This window comes from Bombyx mori, chromosome 3 (genome assembly GCF_030269925.1).
Source record: "Bombyx mori chromosome 3, ASM3026992v2".
Lineage (NCBI taxonomy): Eukaryota > Metazoa > Arthropoda > Insecta > Lepidoptera > Bombycidae > Bombyx > Bombyx mori.
Window position 1 is genome coordinate 4,982,554 of NC_085109.1, and position 27,369 is coordinate 5,009,922.

The 27,369-nt window shown below is 39.3% G+C and overlaps 1 protein-coding gene across 3 annotated transcripts in view; it reads left to right on the top strand.

Annotated features, from left to right (window-relative positions):
* LOC101741769 (uncharacterized) overlaps positions 1–27,369 on the top strand; it is a 143,786-nt gene that overhangs the window by 26,439 nt on the left and 89,978 nt on the right. For 2 of the 3 annotated variants that reach the window (XM_062675361.1, XM_062675372.1), the window contains exon 1: positions 2,377–2,635. The exons of the other annotated variant lie outside the window; for it this stretch is intronic. The gene's annotated coding sequence lies outside the window, so the exon portion shown is untranslated. Of the gene's footprint in view, positions 1–2,376; positions 2,636–27,369 lie in introns of those variants that run through there. 3 annotated transcript variants of the gene reach the window in all.

Sequence of the window (27,369 nt, forward strand, 5' to 3'; positions counted from 1 at the left end):
AACAGTCATAGATCACGTATGAGTACACCGGACGTTTGGGCGCCCTCACATTAGTTTAAGATGTACACGAATAATTATACATTAAATTATAATACAGCTTATTTGTGTCTTTAAAATATTTCAGTCCAAATAAAACATCTTTCATAAAGTAAATATTATATAAAACCAAAGTGAATTTTACATTTAACTTAAATAAAACAAACTGAAAGTTCTCCTCCAGGAAATACACCGGACTTTAACATACAAGGAAACAGTGATGGGTTATGTTATACTATAATAGATAACTGGAAAATGGCCAGGCATCAGAATAGCAAACTATTCGTATCTAAAATTATCCTCTTTCCTGCTTAGACTCACTGAATAAATACGAGGGAGAACAGGACAAAATCGCGAAGCCAAACACCCTAAAAGATTCGGTCCTAACCGGATTTAACCCGCCCTATTGATCTTTTTCGATTAGTTTCAAATTCGATTAGGGAAATGACAAAGTTGAGTTTTGGTTTCAGTCGATTCAGTTTTAGTTGAGGGCGAATTTGGTTTGTTTACTTTAATCTGTCTATCGTACAATATTCGTAAATATAAAATCATCAGAACTTCTGTAAAGGTATTTTCGATTGTATCTATGACTCGCAAAAGAAAATACGATACCTTTATCTTTTTTGTATTACTAATCATTCAAGCTCATTAACACCTAAAATATTAGCTCCTGTCTAATCAGGTCACCTAATGCCCAACCAAGTGACCCAGAAACAAAACAGTGCAAATACATATATTGCAGTCGCATCAGGGACTGCACCGCTTTGTTCATTGTCGCAACTGGGGTCTAATTGCAGCGATGCGGTGAATACGTACGTTCATTGCATGCCAATTGAGTTACAACGGGCTTCGGGGTAGCTGTATTTTTTTTTTCAATAAATGCTTTATAACGTAATAATAAAAATGAAAAACTCAATTGTAGATACGTGCACATAAAAATATAGTCTTGCTGTGTCTGATGATACAATGAAATCCCGTTGTTTTTTGTTACGAGACTTCATTTTATATTTGTACAATTGTACAAACAAATTTTTGAGATGTTTAGTTTTGTATTTTTACTAATTTAAATGAAGTATGTAAAGAAACAAGAAAGTTGGTTAAATTGAATGAAGTAGGTAGGTAAAGAAGCGGGGATTATTCTCTCGTAAAAAAAAATTAAGAGACAGATTATATTTAAATTACAGAGTACTTAGTTTAATAGAGATCATAGACGACACGCAGATACGGCAAAGGCGTTAACACTTGCACTATTGCACATCAAAAAGTAATTAATTACTAATATGATAATAATACAAAAGTACAGTATGGAGTCTTGGCACTCAAAAGCTTATAATAGTCTATTTTGATTTCAGACCAAAAGAGAACATGTAACGCGCGTAATTAATCTATATCTTGAGGTGTTAGTGATTACAGTCGAATTTAGATTATTGGGAACGTACGAATACTATTCTCAAATGAAAATCCATTTAGTGTTTGGAAAATAATCTTGAGGATTGTTTTCGTGCATTAATTACTTTAATGTACAATAAATATTTTAATGCATTTATATAATAAACTTCAATTGGGAAAATGGATAAAACTCTGTGTCTACTATTCTTTTGCTGGTGGCAGAGCGTCGTGTGAGACCGCACGGGTAGGTACCCTATCTATTTCTACTGTGAAGCAGTAACGCATTTCGATTTGAAGGCTGGGGCAGCGGTTGTATTATAAAACTGAGAGTTAGAACTCATTATATCATAGACAGTGACAACTTAGAGAAATTGATGGTCACTGGAAAGGTCGAGGGCAAGCGACTAAGAGGCAGGAACCCGACCCGTTGGACGGACCAGATTCGTGCAGCCCTGGATACCACAGTGCACGATGCTCTGCACTCAGCTGCAGATAGGAACAGATGGCGGTGCACTATAAAAAACAATCTGTTTCAAGGCCATGACCACGACCCTCAGTAATGAGGAAACCGACGCAAGGAGGAGGAGAGAACTCATTTACGTTATCGGTGTCTATGGGCTCCGGAAACCACTTCAAACTAAATGATCCGTGGAGCCTATCTACCCATTATAGCAACAAAAAATACTAACTGAAATAATTCGTTGACTGGACATCACTGATTAAATAATATAGAAAGTTTGCAACTTTCCAACAAAGAAATCATGGCCGACCTTGTATTAAGTTCTAACAGCAGCCAATATATCTTGAGATATGAAGCCGTTGTCTCAATTGCATTGTACAATGACTGTCTCACATTTCAAACAGAAACGCATGATAGCTTTGTAATACAAATGGGCAGGATGGTGATACATCCCCGTGCTCCAAGATTTAGCTTAACAAAACATAATTATCGCTTGCATCGTTATGAAGCGTACATTAGCACTTTAATAATTACTGTCGCATTCAAATTGTTTTTTAAATATTTTTTACCAACAAGCTATTATTTCTTAAACCAATAAACCAAAACTCTATTGAATGAAAGATTAATTTGTGTATTTTGTCAGACTTTCGACTTGCGAAAATTGGATAAACAAGTTTTGGGAGATACAAACGAAATAGAAGAGCTACAGCTATGAAATAGTTTTCGTGACGAATCTTGAAAGTTATTAAGGTTTTATTTCTTGTATTTAAGCTTTGCTCATACTCAATCGCTTTTTTCACAGCTCTCAAGTAAATCTTTGATGCCATATATGTATAAATGCTTTAGATTGATAGATGAGTTCTTGAATTAATCTATCTATTTGATACTAAGTGATTACTCATGCTCCATCCGTGATTGCCTATGAAAATCACAGCCGATGCTGCTGTCTCATTTGAGATATGAGGTCGAAATCTTAATTTATTATACGTTATAATTATTATACCACTTCGATAATTATTTCTTCAGAGCTACGAAAATAACCCATTACGACCTAACTCTTCCTGACTCGTCAATGGAGATTCGAGAAGATTACTGATACTTTTCCATATTAACCAGTGATACTCTGTAATATGGGTGATGTCCATGGACGACGATGTCTATACCCCGTCGAATGTACACCTTAACTATACAAGTCACCTGTACGTGGAATAGCAATAGGTATATTTAATTTTACTAGTCCAGTAAATTAAAAAAAAAAAATGAAATTATATATATAGGTATACTAACTTCTATCGTTACTTATCTACATTATCATACATCTACAAAAATCTATTACATTGTTATAATACAGCACACTATTTCTTAATAAACAGTGACACGAGTATTGATTATCATATCCGAATCTACTAACTCTAGAGCCAAACTAACGTAATTTTAAATATTTAGAAGACAGATGTATGTATGTTAGCAAAAATATCTTCCAAGTAATTTATTGCTCGATTTAATAAAAAATAAAAAAGAGTTAGTAATGTAACCAAATTTCCTAATTTATATTGTATAATATTTCATCCTTTAATCAACTATTGTTTAATAATTCGAAATGAAATTAATAGCCCTAAAACTTATTTCGTGAATAAAATTTAGAACGTATTATGCTATGCACACTTAAAAGCAACCAATAAAACTCTGTTAACTACATTCTTACCACATTTTCACCTGCGTAACCGTTTCCGCTCCGACCCGGATGATAAATATCCTTTAAGCTACGTACCACGCCCGGGTAACTCCATCACGTACGGGTCAATGATTGAACCGTGAAACGCTAGCAGGAAAAAATAGACCAAAATACCTAGGTACAATTGCAATTTGAATAATGGTTTGGCATATATATTTATTTGATTATAACTTGTCACATCCTTAGGGAAACAAGCGTAAAGTTTTTTAAATTCCCACTTCCACAAAAAAAAAAGGCCACTGCTGGTAGAGCCTCTTGTGAGTCCGTGCGGATAGGTACCACCACCCTGCCTATTTCTGCCGTGAAGCAGTAATGCGTTTCGGTTTGAAGGGTGGGGCAGCCGTTGTAACTATACTTGAGACCTTAGAACTTATATCTCAAGGTGGGTGGCGCATATACGTTGTAGATTTCTATGGGCTCCAGTAACCACTTAACACCAAGTGAACTGTGAGCTCCTCTACCCATCTGAGCAAAAATAAATAAATAAAAAAGGTCGATTAAAAAAAGAGAGTGCATGTTATTAAAAGTTATTTTTTCGCTGATTTAAAAGTTATAATATATTCTAAATGTCTAGACAGAGTCTTTTGGGGTGGGCCAGTACCGAGAATTAGGATTAGCATACAATGTAAGCTTTGGAGCTAAATATTTTGTTACATAATTTATGCCTAATTTAAAACTTAGGGCCCATGGGCTTATTATTCATTACTGCTCTAATTAATCACTGGCAGGATCATTTTAAAAATGTCACGACCTTTTAGAGCACGGTAGCCTAGTAGCCTAGTTCATTATGAAAACAAATTGTTGATTCCGAAGGAATAGTGTTGTTTTTTTTCTCGCTTTTCCAAATGCAAATTTAATTAAACAGAATTATACCTAGTCTTGCCATAAATACTGAGACAAAGAAAAAAAAATTCGATTGCAAATAACATTTATTACTTTTACAGTGTATTAATTTAATACATATATGGAATTACATTTATAATTCGATATTTATTACAACTTTGAAAAGTTGTAATAAACTCTGGTGCTCCAAGTGTGTTTTAAACTAGTGATATTCTCGTATGCTTTCGGGAAAATCAGAGGTTGGGTTATTGAATATGGAGTCGCCGAGGCGTAGTGATGTCCTCGGACTCCAGTAGCCATGCAGCAACCACAAGGTAGGCGTTAGCTTGTTGACACAGATTTTGGCTTTGACTTGTATTAAAGCTCAATTCTCTAGTTGGCATTTAAAGGACGCAGGTCGACTTATTTAACAATAACAATGCTAATAATTAGATTATAGTATAGAAGATAGGAAAAGTATTATCAATCCATATTGACTTTGATTACCAGAAATGTAAATTATATTACTACAAGTGGTCCCGAAATATCTCCAAAAATTTTTAACTTTTTATCCTAAAAAAATATTAAGAAAACATTTCGAAATGGACCGAATTATGAATCTATACCATTCTCATATCCACTTGAACACACACAAAAAAAAAAGAACACCAGTTCAGCCGCTTAGAAGGACTTCAGTCACATACACACGCACAGAATAATTATGTATTTATTATATACTAGCTGGCCGGGCAAAATTTTTTTTGCCATATAAATTATTTCTAGGAAAGACAAATAACCTAGATACTGACTGCAGTGCCATCTGCCGGGCTGGTTTGTGAATTTAAACCATCCAGGGTGCCACCAAAACGCATACAGAGAAAATCATTGAAATCGGTCCAGCCATTTAGGAGGAGCTTAGAGACAAACACAGGCACAGAGGAAATATATATATACATACATATATATATATATATAAAGATTTATTAAAATTAATAATAATATTAGTTAATTTACAAGATAATAATAATAATCAATAATAAGTTGATAAAAGCTGTCATTTTAAATTTAGCATTTTTAATCATTAGTGCCTCCACAAAGATTCTCATCATTAAAGCCCCCGAAACTGCTGTAGGGAGTTCAACACTCAAATAAGTATTAGCCTATCCATTAAGTACATGTATTTTCTACATAGATACCAAGTTTCAAGTCCATCGGATGCATGGTTCAGTAGTTATAACGGAACATCCGTAAAAACCACTGTAGATTTATATATTAGTATAGCTAAAGATGTTATGAATAAGTAGCAAACAGACTTCAAATAATGATCGTGTTCTTTCCATCGAACAGGAAATGTTGCCCGCAAACAAAAGTCCTTCCGTTACGTTCATCCGAACAAACTCCCTCGTAAAATTCTATTATGAAACAAAAATATTCAGAAATTTACATCGCGTACGCTTGTTTATCTTTTCACGATCGTATTGTGACCCCTTAGTGCCGACGTCCATTAAAGAAATTAGTTGCATACTAATACTTATCTTTGAATTGTTCAGTAAAACTGTAAATATTCATGTAACAAATGCAATATTGGCCACATCTAGTGGATTTCCATGAGCACTAGGTTACCTTTAGGCCTTCTAAGGGGAATTTATTTATATAGTATAAAATAATTTAAGGCCGTTTAGATTTGGTCGACGTTAAGCCTTATTTATCTTTGATGATTCCTTTGTGACCTCTGCTTTGTTAGTCTATGATTCTTCTTTGTTTTTATGTACCGTTGTAAGACGATTTGTTTTTATTGTCCTTATTGCTTCGTGACTCTGCCCGGTCCGTCAGAAAAAACAGACAAGATTTTTTATTGCATTTAAAAAAAAACACAACGGATAAGAATATTGAGTGAGTACTGAATTGAATTATCAATTTCTTTAGATTACAGTAATTATGATTTTACATCGGTAAAATTAAAACTCGCTTTCAAAGATTCTTCCAGTGGGGTATTATTGTATGCAACTTTCTTTCAATATGAAAACCGGCATAGTTTTGTTACTGTATTTTTTCCGTATGCAGATGTACGGTCGAACTCTTTTCCCACCTGGCGTTAAGTGAATACAATACCATATAGAAGTACAGTAGTATGTCGTGGAAAAAGCTAAACATGTTTTATGAGTATAAAGTTGTACTGTTTGTATCTGTATGATTTTGAAATGATTAAATAGACAATAATTAAAAAAAATAAAGGGCAAAATATTTTATCTTCATTTGTGTTTCTTATTTTCCTAAGCGGAGTGGATCACGATCAGAAAGGGACATTACTACAACTTTTTACTTATAAAATAAGAAATACTTTTTCTCCGACCTAATAATATTATATACTTTATAAATTTAATATAAAAGAAAATATGGTCGTAAAATACTTTCTCTAAGACATTTGTCTTCTTAATGATGGCAGTTATAACATTGTACGACGTGAACTTCGGTAGGTACAGGGCCCAAGTTGTATACATGCCATTGATCAATGTCATGTCTTCGCGTAATAAAAGATAGCTATTTCTCAGCTGCTCTATGAATTTTTATTTTAGGGTGGTATTTAATAAAGATATCATGTAATAAAATGAAACCAGGTACGTTTAAAAATAATTATTGATCCTGGGATATTATGGGCAGCCGGGGGTTTTCGACATTCTTGAGTGTTTTAACTGTTACAGTTAATTTAGACTTTAACATCATTTCTCAAGGTGGTTATTCGCATTTACGTTATATTGTTTTTTTTTTTTATTGCTTAAATGTGTGGACGAGCTCACAGCCCACCTGGTGTTAAGTGGTTACTGGAGCCCATAGACATCTACAACGTAAATGCGCCACACACCTTGAGATATAGTTCTAAGGTCTCTGTATAGTCACAACGGCTGCCCCACCACTCAAACCGAAACGCATTACTACTTCACGGCAGAATTACGCGGGGCGGTGGTACCTACCCGTGCGGACTCACAAGAGGTCCTACCACCAGTAATTACGCATATTATAATTTTGCGGGTTTGATTTTTATTGCACGATGTTTTATTCCTTCACCGTGGAAGTCAATCGTGAACATTTGTTGAGTACGTATTTCATTAGAAAAATTGGTACCCGCCAGCGGGATTCGAACACCGGTGCATCGCTCGATACAAATGCACCGGACGTCTTATCCTTTAGGCCACGACGACTTTTAACAACTTTTGTCTACAGATTCTGAAAATTAGTACCATGCGGCTTACCCCCAGATACTTCCGATCCATTAACGGTGCTTTTGGGTGACTCATGGACCGGTCACCGTCCTCGCCTAACCCGTCGCTGTGACGAAGGGCTGAGCGAGTAAATTAACCCATAGACACAGCCCACTGAGTTTGTCGCCGTATCTTCTCAGTGGATCGCGTTTCCGACCCGGTGGTAGATTCTGCGAAGCACTGCTCTTGCTAGGGCCAGTGTTAGTAACACCTCCTGGTTTGAGCCCCGAGTGTTCACCTACACGCTTTAGGGTAACGCTGATATAGCCTCTCAAGACTATCAGCATAGGTAGGAAAAAATCCAGTAAAAAGCACTGGTGCTAGGACCTCTTGTAAGTCCGCGCGGGTAGGTACCACCACCCTGCCTATTTCTGCCGTAAAGCAGTAATGCGTTTCGGTTTGAAGGGAAGTGCAGCCGTTGTAACTATACTGAGATCTTAGACCTCATATCTTACTTACTCCACTTAACACCAGGTGGGCTGTGAGCTCGTCCAACCAACAAAGCAAAAAAACCAACTAAGCAAAAAAAAAAAAAGTTATATAACTTACTAGTGTCTGAATATTTTTTTAGCACTACACATGAAAAAACTACGTATTAGAAAAATGGTTCAAAACTTTTGTACCCTACAAAACAAGACCATAAAAACCACCGGTGGTTCTATTAATCCCACAATGTAGAAAACTAAAGTGCTGCTCCAAGGTTTTTTGGCAAGACGCCAACGAAAGGGTTTATGACCCTTACATTAGCATTTTGAGTACAAAAAAACGTATTTTTCTATAAAACAAAAAATCGCAGAATCCGTGTTGTGATACCAAAAGTTTGTATGCAACATCTATTGAACCTACCGTCAAAATGCAGGTTCAAGCAATAGGTAACTGGAATTTGGGGTAATTTTTTAAATTTTATTGTCTTTTTTTATTATAATATTCTAATTAAATTCGTTTAGAGAACTTTTTTTATTTTCAATTCTTCTTCTCAGTCGTGTCATTCTTGACAGAGTCGTCGTGATCGTCTTGTAGTGTTGGAAGGAGTAGACTTGATGCATCTCTCCGGGAGAGATTTTCAATTATGATAAAATAAATTTTTATTTTGCTTAATAAATGCTGTGTTATCTCTTTGTTGGGCCCGGCGAAGGGGCCCTAAGAAGACGACGTGCAAGCTGCTCTGCACGCGTTTTATGCATGAGCATCCGGGTGATGGAACGCCGGCTATCCTCAACCCACGCCGGTTCTGACCCAGCGGGGTATTCCGTAGGATAGACCATTTTAACCAGTGCCATCTAGGCAGGCTTCGGATAGCCTGCCGACCGAGAGGGCTGGTGGTCGTGGCGCCGACGACCGCCAGTCCGGCGTCCCGAGGGGGAGGGTGATGGGAGAGATGTGCTCCGCACTAAACGCTTCACTTTCCCCCCTTTGCCTTTTCATGAGTTTTGTCTCATGCGAGGCTTGGACGTTGGTTGTTGAGAGACAGGAGGTTTTAGTTGGTTCGACTCCGACATGCCTCGCTCTCCATCCCCAGTGAAGGGCGGAAGTCCGGCGATTTCCACCTGACAAAAAAAAAATCTTTGTTGGATCTTATAACTATTATATTTCGCTGGCAACATCTCACCGGCCTGGTCACATGATTTACCGATCTCAAAACTTAGTGAAACAATATCCTACCAGGAACAACTAACTAGTAGTGCAATAAAGCTGAATAGTAAAAGGCTTCAATGCGATTTGGCGAAATGCCAGGTCATCACGATTTTATGGCTTTCGGACATAATGCAGCGTCACGTTTACCCGCTATGAAGTTTATTTACCTGGTCGCTCTACACACAAGAACATATTCGATGGTTTAATAACTAGTCTAGTTTAAGTGGAGCTCTGTGTGTGGAATGGAAGATGTGAAAAGGCTTATCGGTAATTTGGAATTGGCTCCTGTAATCACGTTAACTTCATAGGGTTCTTCGAGTTGCAGTTAGCATATGCGTTAGCATATCCGACAACTCAAGTACTTTACAGTTTTCGTACTGGTTGATTTTTTATTAGATTTTCGATAAAAGATAATGACTTACATTTTTGACTGCTTATGTTAAATTAACTTGATATTTATTCAATACCTCTTTCTTTTCCAGGTACGTCTCAAATCAGCTAAAAAGATGCAGATCTGAGGTTTCAATTAAGTCCTCTAAAAAGGTTCGTAAAGTCTGTAAAAATCGAAGTTTTAAAAAATGAAAAAGTATAGGAAAATTAATTTTGCCATTTAGCTGAATTGTTTTGAACTCTATGGCTGCGAAACCGATTAGTTCACATTTATCTAGAAAATATCTTCGTTAAAATCTATGAGCGAATAATCGGGCCATATCTTGCATTAGCTAATCAGCTAGTAGAATCAACCTATACCGTAATGTCAATAAACATTGAAATAAAATACGAGTAACCAGAAAATTATCTCGCTATTTAAACCAGAGCCCACTCGGCAGAAATAAGCTAGACAGGAGCAACAATAATTTATACTAGCTAACAACGCACCTTCAACTAGTAAGCCTCATACGAACGCAAGGAGTAAACAAGAAAAGAAAAACCGAAACAAATGAATAAAAAACAGTCACTTACAACCTGGGGTTCGTGGGCTGGTTGAAAAAGTCGTCGCAAAGGATACTCAAAGTCACGCCTCGGGATGCATGTCACGGAACAGCGAAGTTGTAAAATTGGATGTGGTATTTTTTTCACGTCATTTTTTTTTGCTTCCAATGTGATTGAACAAATTCACTGCTATTCTGGTGCTGAGTGGTTTCCGGATCCCATAGGCATCAGAATGTAAGGCCGCCGCCAGCCTTGAAAATGTCATGGCTGTTTCAACCTTCAAACGGAATGCACGACTGCTTCGCGGCAGAAATAGGCAGTAAGGTGGTACCTATCCGTGCGGATCTAAAAAAATAACAGTTCAGTTTCGTTCCTAGCAAACGACACACATCAAATGACACAGCGTCTTTTCGCATTAAAAGTGTAAAATTTCCAAAAATATTCATTTATGTATCACCAGTATTTTTCTCACAAATACTGTCAAAAGAGCGTAGTTTAGCTTTAGTTTTTTTTGTTTAGTTTACCTATATTTTGACTACTATAAACAAAATTAATACATAATTTTATCTTACTTTAAAAGACAATTAATGTAACTGGTAAATTATAAAAAATAAATATGGCAAAGATGATTAACATTAAAAATATCACATGTTAAACACTCTCCTGTAAAATTCAGTAAGTTTTGAGATTATACAGCTTTAATGCGAGAAGACGACATGACACATCCAATTTTAAATCTTAGTTGATACGAGAGTGCTATTGGGGCGTGAGTAACACAGTCTTTGAAGAAGAAAGTGCCGACTGAAAGATAAAAAGACTCAAAGAAAACTAGAAAAGTCTTAGTAAAAGACGTGCGATCGTAGTTTCTATGTTTTGAAAGTTCTCGGCTACGCTTCGTCGTAAACTTCGAGACGCCTTGTGCTTTATGTTTTCTGAAAATCTTATTGTGAAAATTTAATATTAAAATTTTTAATATTAAATTTACAATGGTTGAAGTGAAGTTGTATGTTGACAAATTTAGAACCATACGAGAAATAGAAGTAGAAATTTAAACTGAAATCTTCTTTAGCACCGTTGTCATTTAAAATACAATGAAACGGCAATGTCACTTGAAGAGCTACACTTAATAGGTACAAAAAGATACATTCGAAAATAAAATACTCCCAAATGTTTCACTTTGACTCAATGAAACTATGAAATGAATAAAATGAAACAAAGGCAAATGAAATGTTTTGCTTGGTCTGGTTTTAGTCCTTCATTTATCAAATTAAGTTGAAATTTGTAGATACTGTCTGCTATGACCTACTTATGCTGAAATACACAGTATTACCATATATTTTACGAAAACATACACACGCACACATACACAGACAGAACTAACCACTTGTGTATGCGTGCGTATGTGTTTATCGTAAAATATATGATAATTCTGTGTATTTTAACATAAGTGAGTTGATCCGCTAAGTAGTTGGCTCTCACTATTAAATGGCGTCTATTTAACATCAATACTTTTAATATAAAGATGTTGATACTGAACGTCTAAAATAAGTCTTGATAAAATATTTCTTCAATTGTTTAAAGAGATTATGCTCGTGACTTGTCAGTTGCGATAAGCATACGTGTTAAAAAATTTACATCGGATTTATAAAAAAACTGTATTGGATAAAAGTATTATTTAATATCCAATATGAACACAATATATATCCGTAGATGGTATAATACTGATACTAAAATACAATAATACTATAACTTACTGGTGGTAGGACCTCTTGTGAGTCCGCACGGGTAGGTACCACCGCCCCGCCTATTTCTGCCGTGAAGCAGTAATGCGTTTCGGTTTGAAGGGTGGGGCAGCCGTTGTTACTATACTGAGAACTTAGAACTTATATCTCAAGATGGGTGGCGCATTTACGTTGTAGATGTCTATGGGCTCCAGTAACCACTTAATATCAGGTGGGCTGTGAACTCGTCCACCCATCTAAGCAATAAAAATAAAAATGCATTAAGAATACAAGAGAAAAACGGTTCGTAAATAACGAAAAAACATAAAATACATCATTTAATCATGTTGTATGTTTTCAATATTTTAAATTTAAGATACAATTTACGTCGCTGTCACTGTACTCGCACTGCAAGCGGCAATCCCGCGACTCTAGAACGCTGAGCTTATTTTATTTCAAAGTTTTACTGCACGAACGTGCATTCAACCCGCAATCCCGACTACGTTGCCGACACGAGATAAAATGAAATAACCAGGGCCCTGAAAACAGCGATACTTCAAGAAAAATATATTTCTAGTATGGAAACTATCGACATCTTGTAGCGGATGCCCATAAACTTATATGTTGTTAAAGATAAGACATTTAATTAAACAAAAAAAAAATCATACAAGTCTCTATTTGTTATAGACAAATTGATAAAATTTCATCAATTAGTGGTTCCTGAAAATTTACAGAATCTCCTTCATTAAAAATAAAATATAGGATAGGTAATCATTATGTTACTGCCATCTACAGGAGCAATGAGAAATTAATCGAAGCGAAGCCATCTAGTAGTTGACGCCCATAAACATTTTTGTTGAGTGCTTGAGTTGCTTATCTATGATTAGTTTATGTGAGTCGTCTATTATCAAAGGTGGCAATCTGTGCATTTGGACAAATTTTTTTTATTGATATGTCAATTCAGATTGATTTGAATATAATCGTCTCCTTCAAAGAATACGGTTCAAAACCTGCATTAAATAAAGGTTAATAGTTAACCTGTTATTTATCTAAGATATCGTTCCGAAGAGTTTTGTGACTGCCAATGGAATACAAAGTCAATAATTCGTTTTTCTGATTTACCAATCATTGTCCAAAAGTCAGATTGCCGGCTTTGATAATAGTCGACTCATGTGTATTATGTATGGAAATAACAGTCCAAAAAATTATAGAAAGATGCTTTGTGTTTCGTTAGCCTCGTCACTGACATATCTAGCGTGAAATTTTCTGATAAAACTTTATAGCTCTATATCGATTTTTTTCGATCTCATATTACTAGTGTTCGTTCAGTGATCGAAATGTCTCTGATTGCCTTGTTGATTATTTTATTAGAAAGCGTATTTTATTTGCATCTTGTAACAATGCTAAAGACTTATATCGGAGCGTGCAATAGTCAATATTAGGTAGTCGGTCCTTACGCGATATACGTTAAGAAATTGCCCATAAAAATACTTTCTTGGATAGAGCGCTATGTCGCATAGTGTAACAAGGTAAAAAATTTACGCGCTCTTTAAGTAACGAAGGGAGCATCTTAAAGTTTTTTTGCGTTAAATTGCGGACTCACGAAATAAGTTACTAAAACGGAAAACTATTTATGGTTGACTCAGTAAATAAATTACGTTTTCCGTTCACGATTCCTTAGCAATTTATTCTCGTTTTGATTTCGAGCCTGTTTTCACACTCCGTATACCTGGATAAGGATTTCAATGGAAATTAAAAAAAAAGTTTTTTGTGAGTATTCATTCAATACCGTTTCTGATTAAGTCAAATGCATGAATAAACGCTATTGTCCCATTTTGATAGACAAAACCTGAAATTGTTTTATGAATAAATTTGAATTTCAAAAGTATCGGACCCGAAGTAATGCGGATACCATTGTATGCCGTATAATAAGAGTTCACGACCTCACATGACGAATAGCTCATCTACAGCGCTAAATGGATTCAGGGATGATTGATGTAGTGCTAAGAATTGCCGAATTGTGCCTATTGATAATGGCGATCATCTAATCAATTATGAGGCGTTTTCGTAAGGCTGTGCCTCGTTCAGTCGGGAATTCCTCCAGTAAATGGATATTGCTTTCGTAATATTACTCAACACATTATCTCGGCATTAGAAATATATTTATGACGGCGGGAAGTGTGGATATCATTACCGATCAGGCCGTTGTCCATGGTTAATCAAGGAAATAATTCTCGGTACCTATGCATTCTGTTAAAGTACCGCTCAAACTTAATTGATATTGATTTTTTTTTAAGGGATTTTATGACCTGGTGACTAAGACCTTTAAGTCAAGTCTTATTTTATTATATATTCTTATTTTTATGAAAAATGATATTATAGAGTGAAATGAAATGATGATGATTAATTTGAGACATTAATCAACTGGGATGAAATGAAATGAAATGAGATGATATGGGATGAAGTAAAATCTCAGTAAAATGGTGGTCATTTACTAAGATTTTTTCAGTGGACTTTTTCGAGGATCTCGAGAAGTTACGTCCAGCGGCTTTGCTTCATTTTCCCACATTTGTGCACCTTCACAGATATTACACAGTTAATAAACCGCCGTTATTACACCTTTAAACCTGAAGAAACACTAAATAGACAAAATAAAACAAATCACACAACTTCACTCCTCGCGTTCCCGCCAAAAAGTCCCAATTGATATTGACATCTCACATAGTGTTGCCAAACTCCATTTTTAAACAGCCCCAAGCCGGTTTGAACTAGCTTTAATATAAACGATAAACAAAATTATATCCTAGCACAGTTGTAATAAAAAACTATGCCAAGCATAGCACTGTTGCTTACCGCCAATTTTGATATTGAAAATGACTATTATTATATCAAACAAAATCTCAATAGTTCCGCTCTATAAACTGGTAAAAACATTACTGTTTTTCGGAAGCAATAGACATATGTGGTATTCGACAAAGGTCACAAGATGTAACAAGAGATCACGAGATAGAGGTCACGCGTTTTCTTTATGGTACGACGTCATTTGCGTCTAGTGTTTATGTCCTACATACCGTTATAGTCCTATTGGCACTCGTTTATCAACGACCTCAAAATATTATCATGTTTACAGCTTCAGAAGAGTATTTGAATCTTTAATACATCTTTGTGTTCATGAAAAATTAGAGATGAACATAATTTATTCAACGTTTTAAAATAAAATAAAATTACAAATTAAATTAAATTACTTTATTCGCTTCACGACGAATTTCGTATAAAGGAATACAGTTCAGTGTCTTGGGACTAGCTAGACAAACGCAAACAGAAACTGAAGTTTAATTCAAGAAATAAAATGAAAACCACAGCACACCGCCTCTCTTACTCTTCATATTATTATAAATTATGAGCACGTTTACCCTTATAATTTATTATTCGTATATCCTACTTTATTTCTTTGCAGGATCCAAGCCGTTGGTTGGTTTTGTTCGAATTTTTCGAGCGCTCGTGGAATGTTCCCGAAAATTCGTGTACAATTTTCGTTCTCGGTTTTAATTACGCTCGCATATTTTATTCCGTGAAGTATGAATTTTCACGGAGCCCGCTAGTATTACACATGAGTATTTTTCAGATTAAAGAGAAAGTTTTCACGAAAGCGTTAGGTTTGATTCGTGAATAAGATTGGACAAGTTAAATGGAAATCTATTTATAGATCGTTATTTTGTTTGTATTTTCTTCGAATTTGATCGTTTTGTTTATATTAGGGGAGGAGAGTGCTCTGAGAAATTGTTCGAGATGATACCGGCATCTCGTTTTTACCATCGCACCGACCCGCCACCGGAGTAGAGTTCATCCATACTACCTGGAGCCACTGCGGTCATCCACAGTGCGTTTCCAGAGGTCTTTTTTGCCACGTACCATCCGGCTATGGAATGAGCTCCCCTCCACGGTTTTCCCGAGCGCTATGACATGTCCTTCTTCAAACTTGTGGCGAGTATTAAGCGGTAGACAGCGGCTTGGCTCTGCTGAAGCATCTGCTGAAGCACCTGGCATTGCTGAAGTCCATGGGCGATGGTAACCATTCACCATCAAGGGGGCTGTATGCTCTTCTGCCTACAAGGGCAATAAAAAAAAATATTTATTTAAAGTGTTAAAATATTGGCATGGTGTTCATTTCACGATGTCTATGGGCTGCGTAAAATTCTTAATTCTTGGTAGAGGACAATAAAAAGGAAAAAAAACAAACTTAGGATAGTCACAGCCAAGCGGGAACAAGATTCACTGGATTAAATACAATTAAATGTAGGGAAATTAAATTACGCGGAAACAACTTTGTTTTAGGAAACTTTACGAAAACAATTAGTAGGTGCCGCTTACGTCGCGACGCAAGAGTGTTCTTGTCGTGCGTAATATTGGGATAAAACAGGACAAAAAGGTAATATATATTTGAATATTTTTTTAAATAAACAATTTTCGGAGACGACTCGTATATACTTTTGGCATTTAACATCAGATGGGCCGTGAGATTGCCTTTCAATAACCGCGTTGTGATGCTAAGATCTCCATTACGTACTAATAAATCCTATCTGATCCTTGATACTGAAGCTTATGATTTACATCAGAAATAGATACACTGTTTTGTTTTTAAATCATTTGCGCCACTTAAGTGTGATATGGTTATAAATTAAACTACTCTCCATTGACTTTCCGACGATTTTCTAGCATCTATTTTTTTTTCACATAGGCTTCCTTCTTAGTATGTCTATGACAGTAAGACCATATAGTCGCATATCATCGATATTTAAAAAAAAAAACAGGCATAAGATTACACCGATCGGACGCTCATCTTTTTTTTTTTTTATTGCCCTTGTAGGCAGACGAGCATACGGCCCACCTGATGGTGAGTGGTTACCGTCGCCCATGGACTTCAGCAATGCCAGGGGCAGAGCCAAGCCGCTGCCTACCGCTTAATACTCTCCACAAGCCTCGTTTGAAGAAGGACATGTCATAGCGCTCGGGAAACACCGTGGAGGGGAGCTCATTCCATAGCCGGAATTCCATAGCCGGATCTTTGATAACTATCAAAAACTTGGAATACCAGTTAAGACGAATCTGGAGATAAAAGAGTACAAGTGAAAAACTAAAATACAAATACAAAAGTCGATAAAAGAAAAGTTAAAGTACTTGTCTCAGTTCACAAACGATCAGGGTCACCGTATTCAGGACGAACTTCGGAATTAGCGTTGCAAAGTTTAAACTCGACTTTAATTGAGGACTAAAAGTCGCACAGTCATCACAAATTTAACATTTTTCATCCATTTTCAAAAGTATATAAAGATTGATTGAAGTAAATAGATTGAGAGATAGATAAGTAAAAATAAAGATTTTACTTCAAAACAGTTTATATTTATTTAAAGGATTTAACATAAAGTCTTCGTTTGAAGTCGTCGTGGCCTAAGGGATAAGACGTCCGGCGCATTCGTGTTGAGCGATGCACCGGTGTTCCAATCTCGCAGGCGGGTACCAATTGTTCTAATGAAATACGTACTTAACAAATGTTCACGATTGACTTCCACGGTGAAGGAATAACATCGTGTATTAAAAATGAAACCCGCAAAATTATAATTTGCGTAATTACTGGTGGTAGGACCTCTTGCGAGTCCGCGCGGGTAGGTATCACCACCCTGCCTATTTCTGCCGTGAAGCAGTAATGCTTTTCGGTTTGAAGGGTGGGGCACCCGCTGTAACTATACTTGAGACCTTAGAACTTATATCTCAAGGTGGGTGGCGCATTAACGTTGTAGATGTCTATGGGCTCCAGTAACCACTTAACACCAGGTGGGATGTGAGCTCGTCCACCCATCTAAGCAATAAAAAAAAAAGAAAAAAGATAGTTGAGGATCGATGTGGTAGCATATGTGGTATATGTACAAAAATGTCGATATCATTCATACAACGCAGGTAAATATTATACAGATGTATTTGAAGTGAATTTACAACGTGAAGTACAAAATAATTACACATAAATATACAATTAAGTATTCGAAATACGATTTTGACATGTTTTTAGTTTTGGCGGGCTTTTTGTTCACACCACAGACTATAACAAGCACTGTTTAGAGTGTATACACATCTACATCGACAGAAATAACATATTAGGTGCACTAGTAATCTTGTAAATGAGCATTAAAATTTTGGACTTTAAACAGACAATTTTCTATTAAAATTTTACACTTCCTTCACTTTTACAGCACTTTCCGGTAATGCTATTTATTAAGTTGACTAATTCGGTACCGCTATTTGATAAGTAAATCTAGAGAAAGGTTTAGAAAATATACAACTAAAATAGAAAAGAAAGAGACGGCGTTATTTACTAAAAAAATGTTTTTTGGATAAAAAATTGCGTCTCCTGCTATTCATGTGTAGTTGTGTCATTTTATATTTTTAAAACTATGTATTTCTTAACTGATATAGCATTGCCTTAAGACGAAATTTCGATAGCGCGATTATGTAGATTAGAGCATACATAAACTAGGCAATTGCTTCAAACTTCACTTACAATATAATGTATACAGTAATCCCCTCTATAACGCGGTACGTTTATGACGCGTTTTCATATAACGCGATTTCAACCCCCGAATAACACGGGCATACCCACATACAACGCGAGAATTTCCCACATACATATTTCTGTACTGTGAAATTTATAATGATTTGTTCAGTTCATAGTTAGCTTCACGTATCTTTGCACGTGTGTCAATTGTGTTATTACAAGATTAAATTATTTATTAAGCTTGTGTATTAAAAGGTGTAGGTTATTTTTTCTTTGATAAATACTATTTAAAAAAAAATACGTAACGCGTTATACGGGACCCTATAGCGCGTTTTCCTATAATGCGGAACCAATCTACCGCATTATAGGGGGATTACTGTAGTTATACGTATAGTTTCGTAATTTTAGAACCAGGGGACTTAAATTGAATTTTTGAGCAATACACGTAACTAGGTAAGCGTTACTTGTTTCCGCGAGTTTCATATTACGTGCGAATTTCATTATGACACTTTTATATGAAATGCAAGCTCCGAAGTTTATACTGGTGGTAGGACCACTTGTGAGTCCGCACGGGTAGGTACCACCGCCCCGCCTATTTCTGCCGTGAAGCAGTAATGCGTTTCGGTTTGAAGGGCGGAGCAGCCGTTGTAACTATACTGAGACCTTAGAACTTATATCTCAAGGTGTGTGGCGCATTTACGTTGTATCTTATGGGTTCCAGTAATCACTTAACACCAGGTGGGTTGTGAGCTCGTCCACATATCTAGGCAATAAAAAAAAAAAAAGTAAATCTTTGTAACTGAAAATGAATTTCAAGGCTTTGTAGTCTTTATGCAATTTTTAATATTCCTTCTGCTTGTCATAAAACCACGCAGTGCAGTGAAGTCTGTATGTTAGCGTTTTATGGGTTATGAATTTCCCATAACGTATCATCAAAGTCAGAAATTTTAGTATCGCATTGGACAAACAAAACTTTACTCTCACGGGAAAACTATTAGGTCAACCGCACTTTCTTCGTCGACATTTGCCCATACTGTTCGCATGAAACATTTTTTTGGTTGTCTCGACATGAGAACATGTATTTTAAACGAGTTCCTAGTTAATTTTTTTATTCTATTCAAACAAATGGTTTAATAAATTAATGATTAAATTGTTTGTTATGGTATCTGTCTACAAAGTATTAATTTCATTTTGACATATCCACAATTCTATTTCGTCTTTATTTTTATTTACTTAGATGGATGGACGAGCTCACAGTCCACCTGGCGTTAAGTGATTACTGGAGCCCATAGACATTTACAACGTAAATGCGTCACCCACCTTGAGATATAAGTTCCAAGGTCTCCGTATAGTTACAACGGCTGCCTCACCCTTCAAACCGAAACGCATTACTGCTTCACGGCAGAAATAGGCAGGGCGGTGGTACCTAGCCGTGCGGACTCACAAGAGGTCCTATCAGCCTACCCCCAGTAATTTATATATTTCGTCTATAATTTTAATATCTCGATAGGCCGTTTTCATTCACCAAAATGACTATAATACTCGAGCAATCACAAATTAGTCGCGACCAACTGTACACGTTGATCCTATAAATTTCTGCACGAACAACAATTAATCTTTGAGCAACGCACCTATTGGTTTAGGCAAATGACAGCGATTTGTTTTGATTATGTCTACAGTCTGATTAGCAGCGTTATTATATGAAAATTCTTTGTGAGTATAGTCGATTAACTGGCTTCGCTTAGAACGCAAGAGTTGCAAGCTATTGTTATCTTATTCAAATTATGAAAAAAACTTCGGTTAACAAACAGGGCACAAAAAGGGTATTTCATTTTTTTGTCTTTGAAAAAAAATCTAATAAATTTTCATTATTTACACGAAGACTTGTCAATATTTGATATACAAAAAATAAAAGAAGGGAAAAATTGACAAACCACAGAAAGCTGGAGACTTATTGCTTTTTCCTTTACTTTCTTACATATAGATATATGTATTAAGAAATAAATCACGTAGAGCTGTCTACAAAAAATTTGCAACTCTGCAAGATAAGATAGAGTACTAATTGCTAATTATTTTCCGTACTAAACTCGGCTCCTGGTTTGATTGGCTTGTAATTCAGGCAAAATTCTAAGTTTTTTTTCGTCTAATCTAAATCGTCGCATCTCGTAAGACAGACTGGTAGCTCCGACTATCACTAATGCAATATTTTTATATCTGTTGTGTTTGATTTGAATTCTTAATAATTTTCAAGTTGTTCGTATTAGGCACAAACTGTATTTACTAATACAATTCTTTGTTGTGTATATTTTTAGATATTCTAGCATTATTGAACTACTTTATACTGTACACAACAATTTTGAAACTTCATTCAATTATTGTAATTGGATTATAATTTGTATAGGCGTTCATTTCAAACATTCGCCTGTGTGAAAGTATTGGTACTAACGGAATATATTATGAGCCATTATATTTGAGCTGCCATTATCACATGATCACGGGTGGCTGCAAACTATATATCCCCTCGAACGAATAGCTCTCATAAGAGCAGAAAGGCATGGGGATAAGTACTAGCTGTTAGCGATCGGCCCACAAAGAATGAGATTGATATAATGAATTGTCACTAAAAGAATATTTTTTGCAAGATAATTATAAATTTCGAATAAATACGGAGATTGAAATATAATTTATAGGCAAAAAAAAAATTCAAATTGCAATTACGTTTTTTTTTTTAATAAAAAATATTTGTTATTGATTTATAGTGAATCCCACACAAGTAGGAGCTTAAAGTCCGTTGTGCATTGGAGAAATATATATGTACTGTTTTTAATCAAAAATGAACACTTATCTATCATTATTTAAGCCAAACGTTTATTTCATTAGCTAATTATAAATAGCTGTAAATTTAGAAGGCTCGTATTTGCTGACCCCGTTATTTAATACAAAGGTAGCGAAATCCCACGAGAATATAGTTAACAATAAGTAGAGGTGCGTAGTGTGCGAAAGACTCGGGATTCCAAACATGAAACCCATGATTTCTCTGGCCACCCGATAATACTATCGGAAGATGATAGGTAATGAGACCCTCTTGTTACGAGTTACTAGACCGTAAGGGATAAATAGGATTATGCGCCACACTCAGGTATCTCTATTAGATTTATTAGAGGTCAAGAAAGGGTTGAGTATCCATTACGTATGTTTGATGGCATTTTTAAAAGAATCATAAATTCTTTACTCTAATGAGAATAATGTGATCTTTACGAGAGCTTCAGAAAAAAAAACATTCAAAATAAGAAAAATTATGATATGATATGAGGTTTTTGGATACACTGTATCTTAATAATAATTAGAAAACTCATTATAAAGGTGAACATTACTAATGCATACCAAATATTTTTAATTTAGGCATTATCATTATACATAATTAGGCTGTTTCGATAGTTATTAATTGCAATCCGTTTATCACATTTAAATAACATAAAATTTATTTTCTTTATTTTATGTGCCTTAAAAGAAGTATTCCAAAATTCTAATTTAAAAAAAAAGTGTAAAAAGAATTCGATTTTAAATTCTGCAAAACTTCAGTATTGGTAAATACAGTTTTCGAAGCTCAAGTTTTTTTTTTTTTTTTTTTTTTTATTCAATTGGAACTGAATTTCTGGTCTGAACTGCGGCACTGATTGATCCAAACAAACCGGGACTAACGAACGGAGTAAGGTATAAAGAGTTCCACCGCATTTAGTTGAGGTGTTCCGGCATTTCACTGTGAATTTTCCCCGGGAAAACTAAATTAGTTCTCCGATAAATAACAATTGTTATTTATGTGAATGAACAGATGCTTTCGCATTTAACTATTCGCATTTATTATTACTAATAGTGGTGCGGCTTGTAAGCCCGTACGGGTAAGTACTACTAGCCATGTTCGCTGCGAAGTTTGAAGAGCGAGACAGCTGTTACTACTATTAATATTTATTTATTTATTGGAACGAAGTTCCTTACGGCAGGCATTTTGCTGCGCGATCGAACTGAAAAAAATGTGATAGTAAAACCGTAAGAAAAAATCCGTGGAAAAAAGTGCGTGGAATAAAACCGTTAAATGAGACGTGCGCAGGCGCGACAGTCGCATACACAAGCGAGTAGTGTATAATACCTTTCTCTTTCTTCCTCTTTCTTTTCGTTCTCTCATCCATTCTCTTTCTATTATTATTTCTATGTAATTTTATGTTGTCAAACAAAAATAACATTCGCAGTTCCGATTGCATCGCCGTACAGTCCGGACGCGTTCTTACGAAAAATTGTCGCTGCCGTCGCGATCTTGTGTCCTGAGTTTCACTGCATTGTCGTTGTCGCACCGATCGCGGCATTGTTGTGAATTCTTGACGCATTGTCGCTGGCGTCGCGACCTTGGATCGTAAAAACAATTCGAACTTGTTGATTGTGCATTCGAAACGACATCCTCACTATCATTTCACGCATATCATATTATTAAATTTATTTATATTATTCGGCGAGCAAAATAGTCTTTTTAAAGACTGAACCCCCACTGCGATCACCGCTTGTTGTGGCACTCACAACCCAGTGGGGCCCCACCTTCCAACTCCACCCCAATCCCCAGCCAACTGCCGTTTTCACGGCAAAGGCACTCCCCCCCTTTGTTGCTGGTAAAGCACAAGGGGTGAACTCCTACTCAGGGGACTCGCCTTTCGGCGAGTGTGCCTTAAGTCCCGGGGACGCCCCCCCCGGGCAAAACTACGATGGAAGAAGACGATAACCCCGCGTTGTTCGCGAAATTCGTTCGAGAGTACTGCCCGGACATTATGTCGAAGTTTAGGGCGTACAAAGCTAGCCTAGTAGCCGCGACTATCCCCGACTCACCGATGTCGCCCCCCACCCCCGCGCCCGCGTCGATCGCGTCATGCGCGGCATCGATCTCCGGCTCCGACTCCGAGTCGGAAATGGAGTTCGAGTCGGCCGCCAGCCCCGAACCCGGACCCTCGGATGGGTTCCAAACCGTCACGCGCGGCAAAAAACGCGCCCGTGCCGTGGAACCGTCCACGGCGCCAAAACAGCCAAAGGCCGCGAACGCGTCGCGTCCCAAAGTCGTGGTCTCACCCGACTCCCCTCGCCGCGCAACCCCGTCGCCGCGACCCCAACCCGCGTCCGTCCGCAAAATTCCCGCGCCGCCGCCGGTAATTTTGCAAGATAAGACCGCGTGGGATCGCGTATCCCGTGCCTGTAAGGCACAAAACGTCACCGTCACCCATGCGCGTAACATCGCGCACGGTATACAGATTAAAACGGCCTCACCGGACGACCACAGGGCGCTGACAGCCCACCTCCGAAAGGAACGCATAAGCTTCCACACTTATGCGCTCCAGGAGGATCGCGAGCTCCGCGTAGTAATACGCGGAGTACCGAAGGAGCTCGACGTCGAGCTGGTCAAGGAGGACCTCATCGGGCAGGCGTACCCGATTGTAAGCGTGCACCGAATGCACAGCGGGCGCGATAAATTCGCATATAATATGGTTCTCGTCGCGTTAGAACCAACCGCCGAAGGCAAACGGATTGCCTCAAGCCTCCGCACCGTTTGCGGCTTATCCGGGGTCACCGTCGAGGCCCCATATAGAAAAGGCACTCCCGGGCAGTGCCACCGCTGCCAGCTGTACGGCCACTCCGCGCGCAACTGCCACGCGCGTCCGCGGTGCGTTAAGTGCCTCGGTGACCACGCGACAGCCGACTGTTCGCGGGTCAAAGAGACCGCGACCGAACCTCCGAGCTGTGTGCTCTGCCAGAAGCAGGGCCACACAGCCAACTACCGCGGATGCCCCAAGGCCCCGCGGAAGCGTCTGGCCAACGCGCCCCCAAAAACCGTCGGCCCAAAGACTTCGGCGCCCCGTGCGCCGAAGCCTGCCTTCGTGCCGGCACCGGTGCCCACCGTCTCCGCGTGGGCAAAACCGCTGCCGCTCACGCTGGCAGGGAAACCACCGGCACCCCAGCCCCTGCTCGCGCCGCGCCCCGCCCCCGCGCCCGGTCCCGCGCCTCGCCCCGTCCCCGCGCGGCCTGCTGTAAACGACTTTACAATTATTCGCGACTACATCGCCGCAATAAATATCGACCGCATGCGTGCGTTCGCCGACGCCATGCGCAGAGCGGTCACGGCCGAAGACCGCCTAAACGCGACGTTCGAGTACATCGACGTCATCGAGTCCGTCCAGCGCACGCTGGTTTGATTACCGGTAATCAATGGCGTGCAACGGTAGGGAAAAACCGCGTTCCATAAAGTTAGCATTTTATAATGCTAACGGACTCGCGCGTCAGCGCGATCAAGTATATGAGTTTCTCCGTGATAATCTCATCGACATCCTTCTGGTGCAGGAGACCTTCCTAAAGCCCTCGCGTCGCGACCCCAAAGTCGCGAATTACGTCATGGTTAGGAATGACAGACTCTCCGCCCGCAAGGGCGGGACTGTCATTTACTATAGGAGGGCCCTGCACTGCGTCCCTCTCGATACTCCCTCGCTCTTACATATCGAGGCGTCAGTGTGCCGCATCGCGCTGACGGAACACCAGCCGATCGTCATCGCATCCGTTTATCTCCCCCCTGACAAACCCCTCCTGAGCAGTGACCTCGAGACACTGTTCGGTATGGGGGACGCGGTCATCCTGGCAGGCGATTTAAATTGCCACCACACTAGGTGGAACTGCCATCGCACGAATGTGAACGGTAGGCGTCTCGACGCGTTCATAGACGACCTCACATTCGAAGTATTCAACCCCCCGACCCCCACGTGCTATCCGTACAACGCCGCGCGTCGTCCGAGCACAATAGATCTGGCACTGCTGAGGAACGTAACTCTGCGCTTACGCTCCATCGAGGCAATGTCAGAACTCGACTCAGACCACCGACCTGTCGTCATGCAGCTCGGTCGCCCACTCAACCGCGAACCAGATACGAGGACCATGGTGGATTGGAAGAAGCTGGGCACGTGCTTAGCAGACACCGCTCCACCAATCCTCCCTTGCGGCCCGGATTCAACTCCATCCCCCGAGGATACCGCCGAATCCATAAACATCTTCACTGATCACGTCTCGACGGCGATCATAAGATCCTCGAAACAAGTCGATGTGGAGGACTGCTTCCACCGCATCAGACTTTCCCCCGAACTTAGAAACCTCGTTAGAATTAGAAACGCGGCAATCCGGGCCTACGATCGATATCCCACGGATTCAAACCGGACTCGGATGCGTCGCTTACAGCGGGAGGTCAAATCCCGCTTAAGCGACGCCCGAAACGAAAACTGGGATAGTTATTTAGAAGAACTCGCGCCCACTCACCAAGCATACTGGCAACTAGCTAGGACCCTCAAGTCCGAAACTATAGCCACTATGCCGCCTCTCGTACGCCCCTCAGGCCAACCACCGGCTTACGATGACGATGACAAGGCAGAGTTGCTGGCCGATGCACTGCAAGAACAGTGCACCACCAGCACTCAACACGCGGACCCCGAACACACCGAGTTCGTCGACAGGGAGGTCGAGCGCAGAGCTTCCCTGCCGCCCTCGGACGCGTTACCCCCCATTACCACTTCCGAGGTCAAGGAGGCGATCGATAGCCTACAACCACGGAAAGCTCCCGGCTCCGACGGCATCCGCAACCGCGCGCTTAAACTGTTACCAGCCCAACTGATAACGATGTTGGCCACCATATTAAATGCTGCTATGACGAACTGCATCTTTCCCGCGGCGTGGAAAGAAGCGGACGTTATCGGCATACACAAGCCGGGCAAACCGAAGAACGAAACCGCGAGTTACCGCCCCATCAGTCTCCTCCCGGCGATAGGCAAACTTTACGAACGGCTCCTTCGTAAACGCCTCTGGGACTTCGTATCCGCGAATAAAATTCTTATAGACGAGCAGTTTGGATTCCGCGCCAGACACTCGTGCGTCCATCAAGTGCACCGCCTCACGGAGCACATCTTACTAGGGCTGAACAGGCGGAAACCCATTCCGACAGGAGCCCTCTTCTTCGATATAGCGAAGGCGTTCGACAAAGTCTGGCACAACGGTTTGATATACAAACTGTATAACATGGGAGTGCCAGACAGGCTCGTGCTCATCATACGAGACTACTTGTCGAACCGTTCGTTCCGATATCGAGTCGAGGGAACGCGTTCCCGGCCCCGTCACGTCACAGCCGGAGTCCCGCAAGGCTCCGCCCTCTCCCCGTTACTATTCAGTTTGTATATTAACGATATACCCCGGTCTCCGGAGACCCATCTGGCGCTCTTCGCCGATGACACCGCCATCTACTACTCGTGTAGGAAGAAGGCGTTGCTTCATCGACGACTTCAGACCGCAGCTACCACCATGGGACAGTGGTTCCGGAAGTGGCGCATCGACATTAACCCCACGAAAAGCACAGCGGTGCTCTTCAAAAGGGGTCGCCCTCCGAACACCACGCTGAGCATCCCTCTCCCGACTAGGCGCGTCAACACCCCCGCCCCCGCCGTTCGCCCAATCACGATGTACGACCAGCCCATACCGTGGGCCCCGAAGGTCAAATATTTAGGCGTCACCCTCGACAGTAGGATGACATTCCGCCCCCACATCAAGACGGTACGCGATCGTGCCGCCTTCATCCTAGGACGTCTCTACCCGATGATATGTAGGCGAAGTAAAATGTCCCTTAGAAATAAGGTGACACTCTACAAAACTTGCATACGCCCCGTCATGACCTATGCAAGTGTAGTGTTCGCTCACGCGGCCCGCATACACTTAAAATCCTTTCAAATTATTCAATCCCGTTTTTGCAGGATAGCCGTCGGAGCCCCGTG